This window comes from Bos indicus, chromosome 27 (genome assembly GCF_029378745.1).
Source record: "Bos indicus isolate NIAB-ARS_2022 breed Sahiwal x Tharparkar chromosome 27, NIAB-ARS_B.indTharparkar_mat_pri_1.0, whole genome shotgun sequence".
Lineage (NCBI taxonomy): Eukaryota > Metazoa > Chordata > Mammalia > Artiodactyla > Bovidae > Bos > Bos indicus.
In genome coordinates, this window is record NC_091786.1 from 11,171,294 (window position 1) to 11,185,922 (window position 14,629).

General features: G+C 36.0%; 1 protein-coding gene across 6 annotated transcripts in view; it reads left to right on the top strand.

The window, feature by feature from the left end:
* The window catches only part of TENM3 (teneurin transmembrane protein 3), a 2,742,616-nt gene that overhangs the window by 97,488 nt on the left and 2,630,499 nt on the right, over window positions 1-14,629 (top strand). For all 6 annotated transcript variants that reach the window (XM_070781691.1, XM_070781692.1, XM_070781693.1 and 3 more), the window contains exon 2: window positions 2,822-2,940. The gene's annotated coding sequence lies outside the window, so the exon portion shown is untranslated. The remainder of the gene's footprint in view (window positions 1-2,821; window positions 2,941-14,629) is intronic.

Genomic DNA, 14,629 nt, shown 5'->3' on the forward strand with positions numbered 1-14,629 from the left:
TGAAATTCTAATTTTGGGAGGTGCAGGCAAGGGTGTTAATGCATTTGTATTTAAAATGTTTTTTTTTTTTTTAATTAAGCAATGGTATCTTGAAACCTAGCAGTTTTCATTACTAGATATTAAGTATATTTCCATGAAGACAGCTTAAAACTTATCAGTAGCCTTAAATAGCCTTTGCATTGTCAGTCCTATCCATTTGGTTTGATTTTTTTTTTTCACTTCACTTCACTTTATTTTTTTTCTTTTTAAAAAAAATTTTTTATTTATTTTTTAAATATAAATTTATTTATTTTAATTGGAGGTTAATTACTTTACAGTATTGTATTGGTTTTGCCATACATCAACATGAATCTGCCACAGGTGTACACGTGTTCCCCATCCTGAATCCCCCTCCCTCCTCCCTCCCTGTGCCATCCCTCTGGGTTGTCTCAGTGCACCAGCCCCAAGCATCCAGTATCATGCATTGAACCTGGACTGGCAATTCGTTTCATATATGATATTATACATGTTTCAATGCCATTCTCCCAAACCATCCCACCCTCTCCCTCTCCCACAGAGTCCAAAAGACTGTTCTATACATCTGTGTCTCTTTTGCTGTCTCACATACAGGGTTATCATTACCATCTTTCTAAATTCCATATATATGTGTTAGTATACTGTATTGGTGTTTTTCTTTCTGGCTTACTTCACTCTGTATAATAGGCTCCAGTTTCATCCATCTCATTAGAACTGATTCAAATGAATTCTTTTTAATGGCTGAGTAATACTTCATTGTGTATATGTACCACTGCTTTCTTATCCATTCATCTGCTGATGGGCATCTAGGTTGCTTCCATGTCCTGGCTATTATAAACAGTGCTGCGATGAACATTGGGGTACATGTGTCTCTTTCAATTCTGGTTTCCTCGGTGTGTATGCCCAGCAGTGGAATTGCTGGATCATAAGGCAGTTCTATTTCCAGTTTTTTAAGGAATCTCCACACTGTTCTCCATAGTGGCTGTACTAGTTTGCATTCCCACCAACAGTGTAAGAGGGTTCCCTTTTCTCCACACCCTCTCTAGCATTTATTGCTTGTAGACTTTTGGATCACAGCCATTCTGACTGGTGTGAAATGGTACCTCATAGTGGTTTTGACTTGCATTTCTCTGATAATGAGTGATGGTGAGCATCTTTTCATGTGTTTGTTAGCCACCTGTATGTCTTCTTTGGAGAAATGTCTATTTAGTTCTTTGGCCCGTTTTTTGATTGGGTCGTTTATTTTTCTGGCTTGAGCTGTAGGAGTTGCTTGTATATTTTTGAGATTAGTTGTTTGTCAGTTGCTTCATTTGCTATTATTTTCTCCCATTCTGAAGGCTGTCTTTTCACCTTGCTTATAGTTTCCTTTGATGTGCAGAAGCTTTTAAGTTTAATTAGGTCCCATTTATTTATTTTTGCTTTTATTTCCAATATTCTGGGAGGTGGGTCATAGAGGATCCTGCTGTGATGTATGTAGGAGAGTGTTTTGCCTATGTTCTTCACAAGGAGTTTTATAGTTTCTGGTCTTACATTTAGATCTTTAATCCATTTTGAGTTTATTTTTGTGTATGGTGTTAGAAAGTGTTCTAGTTTCATTCTTTTACAAGTGGTTGACCAGTTTTCTCAGCATCACTTGTTAAAGAGATTGTCTTTAATCCATTGTATATTCTTGCCTCCTTTGTCAAAGATAAGGTGTCCATATGTGTGTGGATTTATCTCTGGGCTTTCTATTTTGTTCCATTGATCTATATTTCTGTCTTTGTGCCAGTACCAGACCTATATATAGAGAGAAAACTATAAAACACTGGTGAAAGAAATCAAAGATGATATTAATAGATAGAGAAATATACCATGTTCATGGATCAGAAGAATTAATATAGTGAAAATGAGTATACTATCCAAAGCAATTTATAGATTCAATGCAATTCCTATCAAGCTACCAACGGTATTTTTCACAGAGCTAGAACAAATAATTTCACAATTTATATGGAAATACAAAAAAAACCTTGAATAAACAAAGCAATCTTGAGAAAGAAGAATGGAACTGGAGGAATCAACCTGCCTGACTTCAGGCTCTACTACAAAGCCACAGTCATCAAGACAGTATGGTTTGATTTTAATTGTTCCTTGTTCAAGAGGAACAAGTCTGTTCCTCTCCTTTTGCAGATTGGAGAGCACTGAATCTGAGGATATCCCCGGATATTTTTCCTCTAGAGTCAGCTTGCTGTAGAAATGTGAGACTTTATTTGTATGAATTCTTTTTAACAGATCTCTCACAATATTTAAATACATATTATTTTAGTTAAACATAATATGATTATGCATCTCTTAATTATATGTAGAAGGATGAAACTGACTTCCCTATGACTGCTTCAATACCAAAAGCTAGTTTATTAATTCGTCAAAATATTCTAGGTCAATTTTATGATGATCATGTAACTGTTGAAACAAGCAAACAAAAATAATATATTTCCATCTTTCTTAGTATCCTAAATACAATTTATCTTTTTAATAGAAATATATGTGATTAAGATCACTCTGTATGTGGAGATTCATTTCTTAGTGGGCAAGTAAAAGAAGTACTACTGGGCGTGAATTAATGCACATCTTAATATATGTTTGGTGGGCCTGATGATTTTTTGTATCATATATAAATTACATTTAAAAAATTCTTAATGATATGTTTACATAGTCTTCAGAAACTTATTATGTTCAGGAAAATATTCTACCATTTTCTTGTTGTTTTACACTGAAATTCTGTCAGTGTATTTAATAGTAAGACAGTTTGAATTTTTTTATTTTTCAGACTTGAATGAAGCGATAATGTAAATTAGAGAAAGGAGATAAAAATAACCTCTGGATATTCCTCTTGTGTGAGATTTATTCTGGATGAAGCATTAGGATCGTTACTGGAAGCATATTACTGTAAGTATTTTCAAATGAAAGTAGAATGTGAATTTTTGGCCTTGATAATGTCGAGTGGGGTGCATGTTAACAGATTTAAGAGTAACATATATAGTGTGGGAGCAGTAATGGGGGAATACTCCAGACTGCTGAAACACTGGTGACGAGAGCATAGTAACCTGGAAAGAAAAAAATAATCCTGGATATAGAAGAACTTCATTATAGAACGCATATTTGATGAAAACAAAAGTAAAGTGAGGGGCAATATGATCATTTTTTCTTGCTTTCTCTTGGTGATCTTTGCCAGAATACATTTAGTAGTGTAAAAATTTTCTGACTAGAAAGTAAGGTATTCATAAAAATATACCGAGAAGAATGATCATGTTACTATGAATAATCAATACATTATTAGATACAGGTTAGAAAAATACAGAATGAAAAACTTTTATAAGGCAGGCTGCTTAAATTTTGAATGATATTTGTAAATTTATCAAACGATCAGTAATAATTGCACCAAGTTCAGTTATTAGAATGCTTAATCTGTAGCTAATTTAGTTATCAAAACCTCTTTATTCACAGCATGTGCAATTTAATTATGTAAAACTATTGTATTCATAAAGAATAAGACAAACAGCAACAACAGCAAAAAAAAAAAAAAAAACCTTTGTAAAAGCCTTGTAAACTGACCTGAGGGCTTGATTTGGTCATATAACTGAAGAAATACATTTTCCACATAATATTTCACAGCACTCTGCTGTAATTCACGGGTAAGTGCTATTATGATTGGTAAAGAGGTGGAAATGATAGCCATTTGCTGGTGGAATATAGGTGGCAGGTTATTACTCTTAGGTGGCAATGTCTCTGATGGCCCTGTGAATTACACAGCAAAACATAACCTCTGGGGGAAATTCAGGGTGATTGCATTTAGTAGTAAAACCCCCAGACAACTAGGGTTTCTTTAGCTTTTGGAATTATATGCAGCAGTCTCAGATGGTACTCAGAACTCATGAGTAGGAGTTTCGGACAGGTCAGGTCCATGCAAAACAGACAATTACAGATTTTGACACCCATCATTCAGGTTACAAAGAGGGTACAGCAACCTACTCCAGTGTTCTTGCCTGGAGAATCCCATGGACAGAAGAGTCTGGCAGACTACAGTCCATAGAATTGGCCAGAGTCAGACACGACTGAAGTGCCTTAGCCTGCAATAATGTCTTGCCTGTGACAAGATACAAGTTTTGCATTGTGTTATTAATCAGAAAGTATATTCAGATAATGGAAGTTTTTTTTTTTTAATACCCTGTAACATCTAATATTTTCTTCCTAAATCTGAGCCTAGAATTTGAGAAATTCTTTGTGAATGAAACAACTTGTATTTCATTAGTTTTTTCCAGAATTACAGAGGTATTATTTCATATATGTGGTGATAACTTAGGTTTTCCACTTCAAAATGTGAACCTTTTATTTGTAGTATTATTTTACCCACCTCCAAGAATTGGGGCACCGGGACTAATTCATATTTTAAATGGGTAAGTAGAGGTTTTAAAATCAATGTAAGACTTATTTTATTTAGCTGGGTCATAATTTTTATTCTCTCATCTCATAAAAGTTTGTATTCACAGTATAACTGAATAATGGGATTGATTTAAAAACAAATTACCACTCAAAGACAAAAATCAAATTTATTAAATGTGTGACTTGTTCAACTAAAGAAGGGATGTAAAGACAGTCATTTTTAATGTCTTCCATAATATAATTTGTCTAAGTTAGAATCATAGACAAGTTTTCATGAACATAAATATTCCTTTGAAATATAGAGACTACCTTGAATGAAGGTAAATTTATATTGTTGGTGACTAGTGACTGAAAGAAATTTGTAGGCTGCTTTAAAACTATTAATCTTCCTTAAAAATAGCACAGGCCATTTATCAGAACCATGTTGTTAAATACAAATTTGCAGAAATAATATGTATCATTTAAGAATAAGTGATATTTGAAGCCATACAGTTTATTTAACAGACTTAAATTGCCTAAAATGATATTCAGTCTATAAAATTTTCTTTGATCTAATCACTTTATTATTATTTTGCATGTTTATATATATTTTGTATCAATTTTTTATAACCTTGATTATAAGGATAAATATATAGAAGTTCATTTATACCAAGAAGACAACTTTGAAAAAGAAATTCTATTAAGCAAAACGTATTAAGCCCTCTAGTGGTATTAATATATAAAATATTTCATTGTGATATTTGCTTAGTAAAAGCAGGTTTTTGGTGTTTATTTCTTCCTTAAGTACCTGTATTTAACTTACCCTAGACATCAGCTGTTTCCATGTTCCTGTTTGCTCTATTTGGCAGATAATTTGTGCCATACTTTAGGTATTTTTTCTAAAAATGAAAATCTTTACTTTAGGATTAAATGACTAGACTTAATGTTGAAGGAATAAGTAGCCTGCTGCTGCTGCTGCTAAGTCGCTTCAGTCGTGTCCGACTCTGTGCGACCCCATAGACGGCAGCCCACCAGGCTCCCCAGTCCCTGGGATTCTCCAGGCAAGAACACTGGATTGGGTTGCCATTTCCTTCTCCAATGCATGAAAGTGAAAAGTGAAAGTGAAGTCGCTCAGTCATAGCCAACTCTTAGCGACTCCATGGACTGCAGCCTACCAGGCTCCTCCGTTCATGGGATTTTCCAAGCAAGAGTACTGGAGTGGTGTGCCATTGCCTTCTCCGAATAAGTAGCCTACTAAGTGATAAACCATATGTTTTGAATCAGTTACTTTTGTCCTTTAGTCTAATGTTAAAAGATATTTGTATTGTTCCATACACATAATGATAATAATATTTTAAGAAAAACTATATTATTTATGAATTTAAGAAAGATTTCCATTTAAATAAACAACATATGAAGGATAAACTGTAATTAACTCTTTAGTTCTTACTGAGATCTTTCATACTATTTAAGGTCCAAAGGATATTCATACTTAGTGATGTTTCCAATGATTTTTTTTTTTCTTTTCAGATTATGGCTCTTATTATAGAAATTCTATACTTAGAAAGGAGCTTTAGTTGGCAGAGCTACAGAGTGTGTTTCAGTTATTAAGGAACACATTTTAATCTCATGCCAGCAGTATTTGCATTTCTTTCTTAAAGAAAATTTGAAGTGTTAACATTTGACACATTGCTAGAGAAAACTGAGGAACATCATCAGTAGACCTGGAAACATAACATGGAAGAACCTAAGATGCAAAGATGAGTCTCAGAGATGACCTATGTTCAGAGGTGAATTCCTTGATTCCCTATCTTTTCCTGTAACTTTATTTTAGATTCAAATGAGCCTAACAGTGTAACCACTAAATGTACTCTGGTAGAAAGTGCTATAGGAGGTTTTTGGAGATCTTCATCACTTCTCAGCTCCATACAGTGCCCTTTACTGTAAAATGAGAACAGTCATAGTCCTGTCTTACCAGTACTTCCGAGGCTGGAGACCTTTCTTCTGGAAATGCGTGCATTGTCACTGCTCCTCACTGAAGAATTCATGCAGTTGGTGCACATGTGGTTGGTCTCCTTTTAACTCTACTTGTGAGAGCCTTGTTCTCAGAAGTGTCCAATTAAAACTGATGTAAAACAAAATGCTAAATCTGACTGATCTACTCTTTCATTCTCTAAGCCTATGGCGATGGAAAGGTATGATACATTCTTATATCTTTAGCTTTCACTCTGAAATAAGTTCCTCTAGAAACTTGAAGAAGGAGAAGGCAATGGCAGCCCACTCCAGTACTTTTGCCTGGAAAATCCCATGGATAGGGGAGCCTGGTAGGCTGCAGCCCATGGGGTCGAGAAGAGTTGGACACGACTGAGCGACTTCACTTTCCCTTTTCACTCTCATGCATTGGAGAAGGAAATGGCAACACACTCCTGTGTTCTTGCCTGGAGAATCCCAGGGACGGCAGAGCCTGGTGGGCTGCCGTTTATGGGGTCTCACAGAGTCAGACACGACTGAAGCAACTTAACAGCAGCAGTAGCAGAAACTTGAATAAGTTGATGTTTTATGCTTTTGTGACAAAAACACGTGTATTTACACATCTGCTCTCAGGTTATCCTAATTTTTCCTCCAGTCATTTGTGTTTGGGGTGTCTTCATCACGTTTGATTTAGTGACATCACAGACACAAACTCCAAAAAAGGAACAAAGAAACAGGATATTCTGGAACTTGCATATTTCTGACTCAACCTTTGTCTCTAACTGTGCCCTCAAAGACTTTAGGTCCCCTATAGAATAAGCTGTAACTGCATTACAAAATCTCTATGTCTGCTAATCTGATGGTATCCTAGGTATAAACCATGGACACTGCAAGGTTATATCCTCCTATAAAATGGAAATATCAAAATATTGTTCTGCTGAATACTCTCCCTTTGCAACCTCCTGGCATCATCCAGCTCTTTCTAAGTTCTTAAGGGATGAGCTGGATTGAGCAGAGCTGCCAGGTGTCTGAACTGTCAGTGAAGACAGTAAGCCAGAGTGAAAGTAATAGTCAAGCCTTTAATCACTTGCTGTAAATATATAAGCAAGAAACTCATTTGGAGAAATCCCTGTCTCTGCCAAAGATCCCAGCTAAGGAGGGCTCCAAACTGGTTTGAAATGTGATGTGTGTAAGAACAAGGTTGTCCAGGGGGCCTGAAACTCCTTCCAGAGACAGTGCACTGGCTGTGCCTGGTGAGGGGTGGGCAGGGGGCTTTCCCCTTTGAGGCCTGCCAGACAAAGCCTGTGGTCAGGCCTGAAAAAGCATACAGTAGGCAGAGGGTTTGGGTCTGAAGTGAAACCCCTCAATGGCTATCATCTTACTTGCTAAGTTTATTTAAGCATGGCCTCTGAACTCAGCTTGAGTTTAAATTAGGGAGTCAGATCCAATAAAATTGGTCTTTTATTTAGAATACTGTCTCAATAGCCTTATCCAATGAATTTCAACATAAACAGGCTCTGACTCTGCTTGGTGTGAAATGTTAGTGATACTAAGATAAATCTCCCTCCTCAAGGAGTGCCTTTCCACTGGAGAGTTCAGAGAGAAAACATTATTTCTACAAACAGTATTGTAACAACTGCAGCATGCTTAGTCTACACCAGCTTGCTCAAAATGCACTGCTTTACCCTCCCCGCTGCTCACTTACTTGTGTACTATGGTCGTCTTCCAATCTGTGGATGTGAGAATGACGATTAAGTAAGGTTAAGAGAGGTTAAGTAAGCTGTCTGCTGGTAAGTGGTGAAGCTGAGTTCAGAGGCTACGTACTTAAGTCATTGCATTCCGCTTCTACTTGAAAGTATCCCAAGGTTTGAGATATGTGTAAAATGTTAGGGGAGAAGTGAAAAGAGGTACTTGTTTCCTGTGGGAAGTGGTCAAGTGAGAATAAATCAAGCAGAGAGCAAAACAGGAGAGGCTGAGAATGTAGACAAGGGCTGGCTGGAGACCAAAGATGAACACTTGGAGGAGGCGAGACGAGACTGTCTCAGTACGCTGTTTTATACTGGGTGTTAGTGAAATAGAGCTCCAGGGAGGGGAGACAAGAAAATGTCCCATTCGGTTTTCATTTTTATTTGATGAATGATGCCTTACACTGAGGTAATAGTATCAGGGGAGGTTTTGAGAAAGGTAATCTTTGCTTTGGGAATCTTGAGGATGTGAGAACCCACTGAACTACCAGGCGAAGGGAGTTTGCAGACAGTTTAAGTATGTAAATCACCAGTTGGAGGAGAATGGGATCTGGGGAGCTTGGGTCTCCAATGAGAGCGTGGAGAAAAGGAAACCCCAAAGGCATCAAAGGGAAGGTCGGAGCAGGGCAAGAAAAGTCAGTCAAGACAGCTCTAAAGAGAAAGAAGTGAAGATGAGCCCACTGCGAAAGAGAAAGTTCAGGTCAGAGTTGAACTTCCCTGGGAAGGACTCCCTACTTAATAGGACTCAGGTTGTGCTGATCAGCGGCGCAGAGCGTGAGGCCCACATCAGGACAGAAGGTCCTGGACAGTCAGTGATGGAGAGGCAGTGGGGAAGGAGGTCATGGGATCAAGGTAGGCTTCCTTACTGCTTTTTGACTCTTGGGTTAGTAGTTGAATGTTTTTTTAATTTCTCTTTTTAATTAGAGTGGGATGAAACTTAGAAAAAAACAGGAGAGAGAGAGAGAGAAGTGAAGACACATGCAAGGGGGAATATAGATGAAAGCACGTTCCTGCGATCTGTTCTCAGGTTGAGATGCAGGCCTTGGCGTCAGGGCCTGTACCCCTTCCTCCACAGTTCTTTGGCGATGCGCTTTAATCTCTCATAGCTTCAGTTTCCTCCTCATTAACATGTGGATAAAAATAGCATTGATCTAAGAGGGCAATTGTGAAGATTAGGTGTTACAATGCATGAGAAAATGATTTACAGGGAGACCTCATGGTCAAGCTTGCTGTTATTGTCAGCCTCAGAAATGCAGGGCTCTATAGATGAGCACATCACAGGAGACGAGAATAAAGGGGAAATGGTTGATATTTCTTGAGGCAAATTTGAAATATGAGACTCAGGGAGATAATACCATATTGTTTAGTTGACTTAAGCACTTATACCTTTTTAAAAAGAATTACAGAAAACTAAAAGTCAGGACTCCATTTGTCCTAAAATTATAAACATCTGCTCAATTCGAAGATGTTTGGAAATAAAACCTTTAATGTCCTAAAACTCTATACATCTGTTTGGGAAAGTATATATATATAGATAGATAGATAGATAGATAGTGAGGTATATCTTGTTTTTCTGTAGGTGAGCTGGCAATATTATACTACTGAAATATAAAATATAACAAGCGTTCTTTCTTTGGCAAAGGAATTGACTGTTTAATATGGTCCTTTCATTGTTGTTTAATCGCCCAGGTGTGTCCAACTCTTTTTGACCCCACTGACTGAAGCCTGCCAGGTTCCTCTGTCCATGGAATTCTCCAGGCAAGAATACTGGAGTGGGTAGCCATTCCCTTCTCCAGGGGATCTTCCTGACCCAGTGATGATCAAACCCAGGTCTCCTGCATTGCAGGCAGATTCCTTACTGTCCGAGTCACCAGGGAAGCCCTATATGCTCCTTGAAGTGATAAAAAACCTGTCTAAAACAGTTCTAACATACAAAGAGTAGGAAAACCATCACTATCTCCTTCCATTTAATTACTAAGGAATTTATAAACCCTTTTTGTGAATGATGCTAAATGGATTTAAATATTTTTGAATTATTTATATTTACAAATACTTGAAGAGTTGCATTTTTTTCTTTCAACTTTGGTTATTTTCTCTGTGGGTGAGTCACATATTTAGATATAACCAAAAGGAATTTATCATGAGTTTGAAAGGGACTAATCAAGCTAGGGAATAAAAAAATAAATTCAAAGTAATAGAACTAATTTTCTTATATATATATTATAAACGGACTTTTTCTTATGGTGTATGTGTGTGTATACTATATATCTTTTATTACGATTTCTATGTGTAATCCTCTTACTTGTACATGAGAACCGTTCTGTGCTTTCTTTCATTTAACTTGAACCACTCTTTTTCTGATTCGGGTTAATTTATCCTGCTTTTCTGTTCTTTCAGAAATTGAAAGCTACACATAATCTCAGATGTGCTGAATGGAAACTAAACTTGAGACACTAATATCAAATCTAAGGATGCCAGTTCCGAAATTTTGTTCTATTTCTGTATGTCCTACTCATGCAGATTTATAAGCTTTTCTGAGAGTAAAGATCTGTTTTTATTCTTAATTGTATATAGTGTTCAGTCTAATGTGATTTACTCTGTACTCAAAGGTTTCCTATTTTTGCAGAAGCTGGCAGCATATGAATAATTTATACTTTTTGGCACTCGCCTGTTTGGGGCACAACCAGTTTCTTTGGGGAAATGATTTTTAATTAATAAATAGATCACTTTTCATCACCTTCAATGGCATAACTTTTAAGAGACCAGGAAACAAGGCTAGTGACACCTTCTTAGAAGTGCCATCCCAAGAAGACCCTATAAGTTAATAAGCAGTGAAAGAATCAGCAACTTCCCCCTCTTTCTAAGCTTCTGTTCCCATTTCAGTTTATTTCTGTGTTTTTCTTTTCTTTTCTTTTCTTTCTTTACTAAATTCTTTGTTTCTTGATAGTGTTCTTTTTGGTATCAAGGTTCTTCATGTTTATTTACAAAAGGGAAAAATTAATATTAGTGTAATAAACTTCAGTACCATTTAAGCAACCTTATAACACTTACGATAATGTTAAAAGTGGTTGTCCAGTCTTGGGGGAAAAAGGGATGGATTTTAATTTGCTACTTTTTTGTGTCAGTGCAGTTTTATAAGGAAGTTTATGCATATAACCCTCAGTGGTACTAAAACATAGTAAGTCAAATTCTGATCATTTCTTTTGTCAAAGATACATGATCTTAACTCATGAGTCACTGTTACATATAAGTATAATGTGGGGGAAAAATGAAAACACATTATGAGGATTTTTTTTGCCAAGTTGTATAATTTTTCAGTTAAGCAGTCATAAATCAAGGAATATTATAGTTTTTGAGGATCATTAAAGAGACATTATACATCAGAATAGTGAAGTTGTCAGCATAATGAAATGATGAATGCCTGCAACTCTCTGTATGTAAATGATGTGAAACAGATTCAGGGTGTTACAAAGGAGAATAACAATCTCCCTGACAGTCCCCTGCAGGTACTGTTGCTGGATGCCAGTGACAGATGTTAAATGCAGACCCCCCCCCAATGGCAAGCACTTATTAGCACTCAGTGGAAACTGGCAATATGAAATAAGACAAATAGCAGATAATATCGTTTTAAATAAATTTGTTCAGGTAGGTGTGTGAATCCTTTCTTTACTGACCAAGGCCATATCCTAAATTAAAGGAAACATGCTAGAAAATACAATTGTTATTTTGAAAACTAGGATGTGAACACATATGTGTGTGTCTATATAATATATATATAAATTATGCTGGCCAATGTCCTACTTGTGTAGAAACCTTTCCATGAAGTAAATAATAGGTCAGACTTAATTTATCTTTATTTATCCTATCAATGAAACCTATCTGCCTCGTACATTTAGCAGATGAATTCCTACTCTTACAGACTTTACATAGTGAGGCTTGTAATATGCATACCACTTTGTCAGCCATCATACCTAGCATGACTTATGAGTTCTGTTTGAATCTTCATGTTTGTTAAAGGCATGTCCCTTCTGTTTGAGTCTGCACAGATCATCTGTTGACAAGTCAGGACCTTCAGTCCCACATTTCAGGTGCTTTATGTCACTTACCAAAGAGGAGCCGGCAATAGATCACATAATTTTCTGGAGGTTCTCATTTATCTGTGCATTTAACAGCACCTGATTCAGGTGCCAAGTACCTGAATGATTCCTCAGTAAAGAAGGAAGGGAGGGAGAGAAGAAGAGAGGAAAGGAATAATGCAAGGAGAGAAGGAAGACTTTTTGTCTAACACGAGTCACTGATGAGTCTCTGTCATTGGCCAAGTCATTTAAACTCTCTGCACATATTCCCTCTTATTTTATTTTATTCAGCTTTTGTGATGCATATTTGACAAAACTGTAAGACATCTAAAGTGTACAATGTGATGGTTTGATATGATACATATATATACATTGTAAAAGGGTTGAGTTAACATATCTATCACCTCACTTATTTGCCTTTTTTCTTTTGAGGCTATTTATGTTCTATCTCTTATTTTACATAGGAGTGGTGATTCAGGTTCTACCTAGGCTATAGAGTTTGGAGAGGAAAACAAGAGACAGTATGTGGAATCATAGTTAGGTTGATAATACTACAACTTATACACACATATGCAATATCATTATGATTTTAACAAACAGTGTCAACCTCAGCATCTTGGGAAGAGAGAGAGCACACTGGATTGTGTAACTGAATGTGCACAGACAAAGTTATGTTAATAAAAAATATTCATATTCTGTGTGCTTTGGGGCCAGGGCTTTACCTTTTCAATTTTATTTAAGTATAGTTCCTTTGTAATGTTGTGTTAATTTATGCTGTATAGCAAAGTGATTTAGTTGTACGTTTATATATTCTTTTTCATATTAGTTTTCCATTGTGGTTTATCAGAGGATATTTAATATAGTTCTTTATACTATACAGTAGTACCCTGCTGTTTATCCATTCTGTGTATAATAGTTTTGGAGGAGGTCATGGCAACCCACTCCAGTATTCTTGCCTGGAGAATCCCATGGACAGAAGTGCATTGCGGCTCCAGTCCATGGGAACGCAAAGAATCGGACATGACTGAGTAACACACACACATACGATAGTTTATGTCTTCTAACCCCAAATTCCCAATCCTTCCCTTCCCATTCCACCTCCTCCTCAGCTACCGCAAGTCTCCTCTCTTTTTGTGAATGTTTTTCTGTTTCATAGGTATGTTCATTTATGGTGCATTTTAGATTCCACCAAGAAGTGATGTTATACGGCGTTTTTCTCTTTCTGGTACTTCACTTCGTATGATACTCTCTAGGCCCGTGCATGTTGCTGTAAATGACATTATTGCATTTCTTATGGCTGATTAATATTCCATTGTGTGTATATATATATACACATATACATCTTTATCCACTTATCTGTCTATAGACATTTCAGCTGTTTTCATGTCTTGGCTTTTATACATAGTGCTTCTGTGACTACAGGAGTGTATGTATCTTTTTGAGTCAGTTTTGTGTGATTATATGCCCAAGAGTGGGTCTGTTGGATCATTGGTGGTTTTATTATTTTTTTTTTTTAGGAAGCTCCATAATGTTTTCCATAGTGGCTGCACCAACGTACAATCCCACCAACAGTGTAGGGAGGTCCCCTTTCCTCCACATCCTTTGCAGCATTTGATACTTGCAAACTTTTTAGTGATAGTCATCTGACCAGTGTAAGGTGGAGTTTATTATTTATGATAAAGGTTTCGTATTCCTTGCCATAGTATTTTAACACTTTATAAGTTATACATGAGTTTCTAGCAAGATTAATGGTACAATTTTCCCATAAAATATCAGTCAATGTAGTTTTTTTTTATCCTGATATATACATAATATGACCAAACATAGTATTTGATTAAAGATATATTCATAAAAATTATCCTTTATTTTATTTCTTTTTGCCTTGGGAATACAGCAAATTATGGACAAGTGAATTTTTTTTTTTTTTACAGTTCAAGACATTTTTATTCATGATAATCCTATCATTTCTTCACGCTATTTCAAATGCCATTACCATAATCCAGTAAATATTTTTTGCCTTTAGCTTCTTATAATATCTCCATATACCAAATGAAGAACATCTCAAACAAAAGAACATTTTCCACTTCATGATTAGATGAGAAATTGAGTTTCAAACAGATTCTCCTGATGCATTTCTATATACCTTTCCAGTTTTAAATTATATAATGTATTAAACTTTCTTCTCTTTTAAATGTGAATTTTGAATGACATTATTTTTTAGAACATCTCAACATGAATTCTCTTCTAAACTAGCTGACATTAGTAATTCTTTATTTCAAACTTTGATTCCCCACTTATTTATTTGCTAAATGGCCTTTATGCATTTTGATATATATATTTTTTTGCCTGTTATGTGAAGCACTTCATCTTTTAGTTTATCATCTTTTACCCAAATCCTCCACTTCATTATTATTCTTTTTTTTT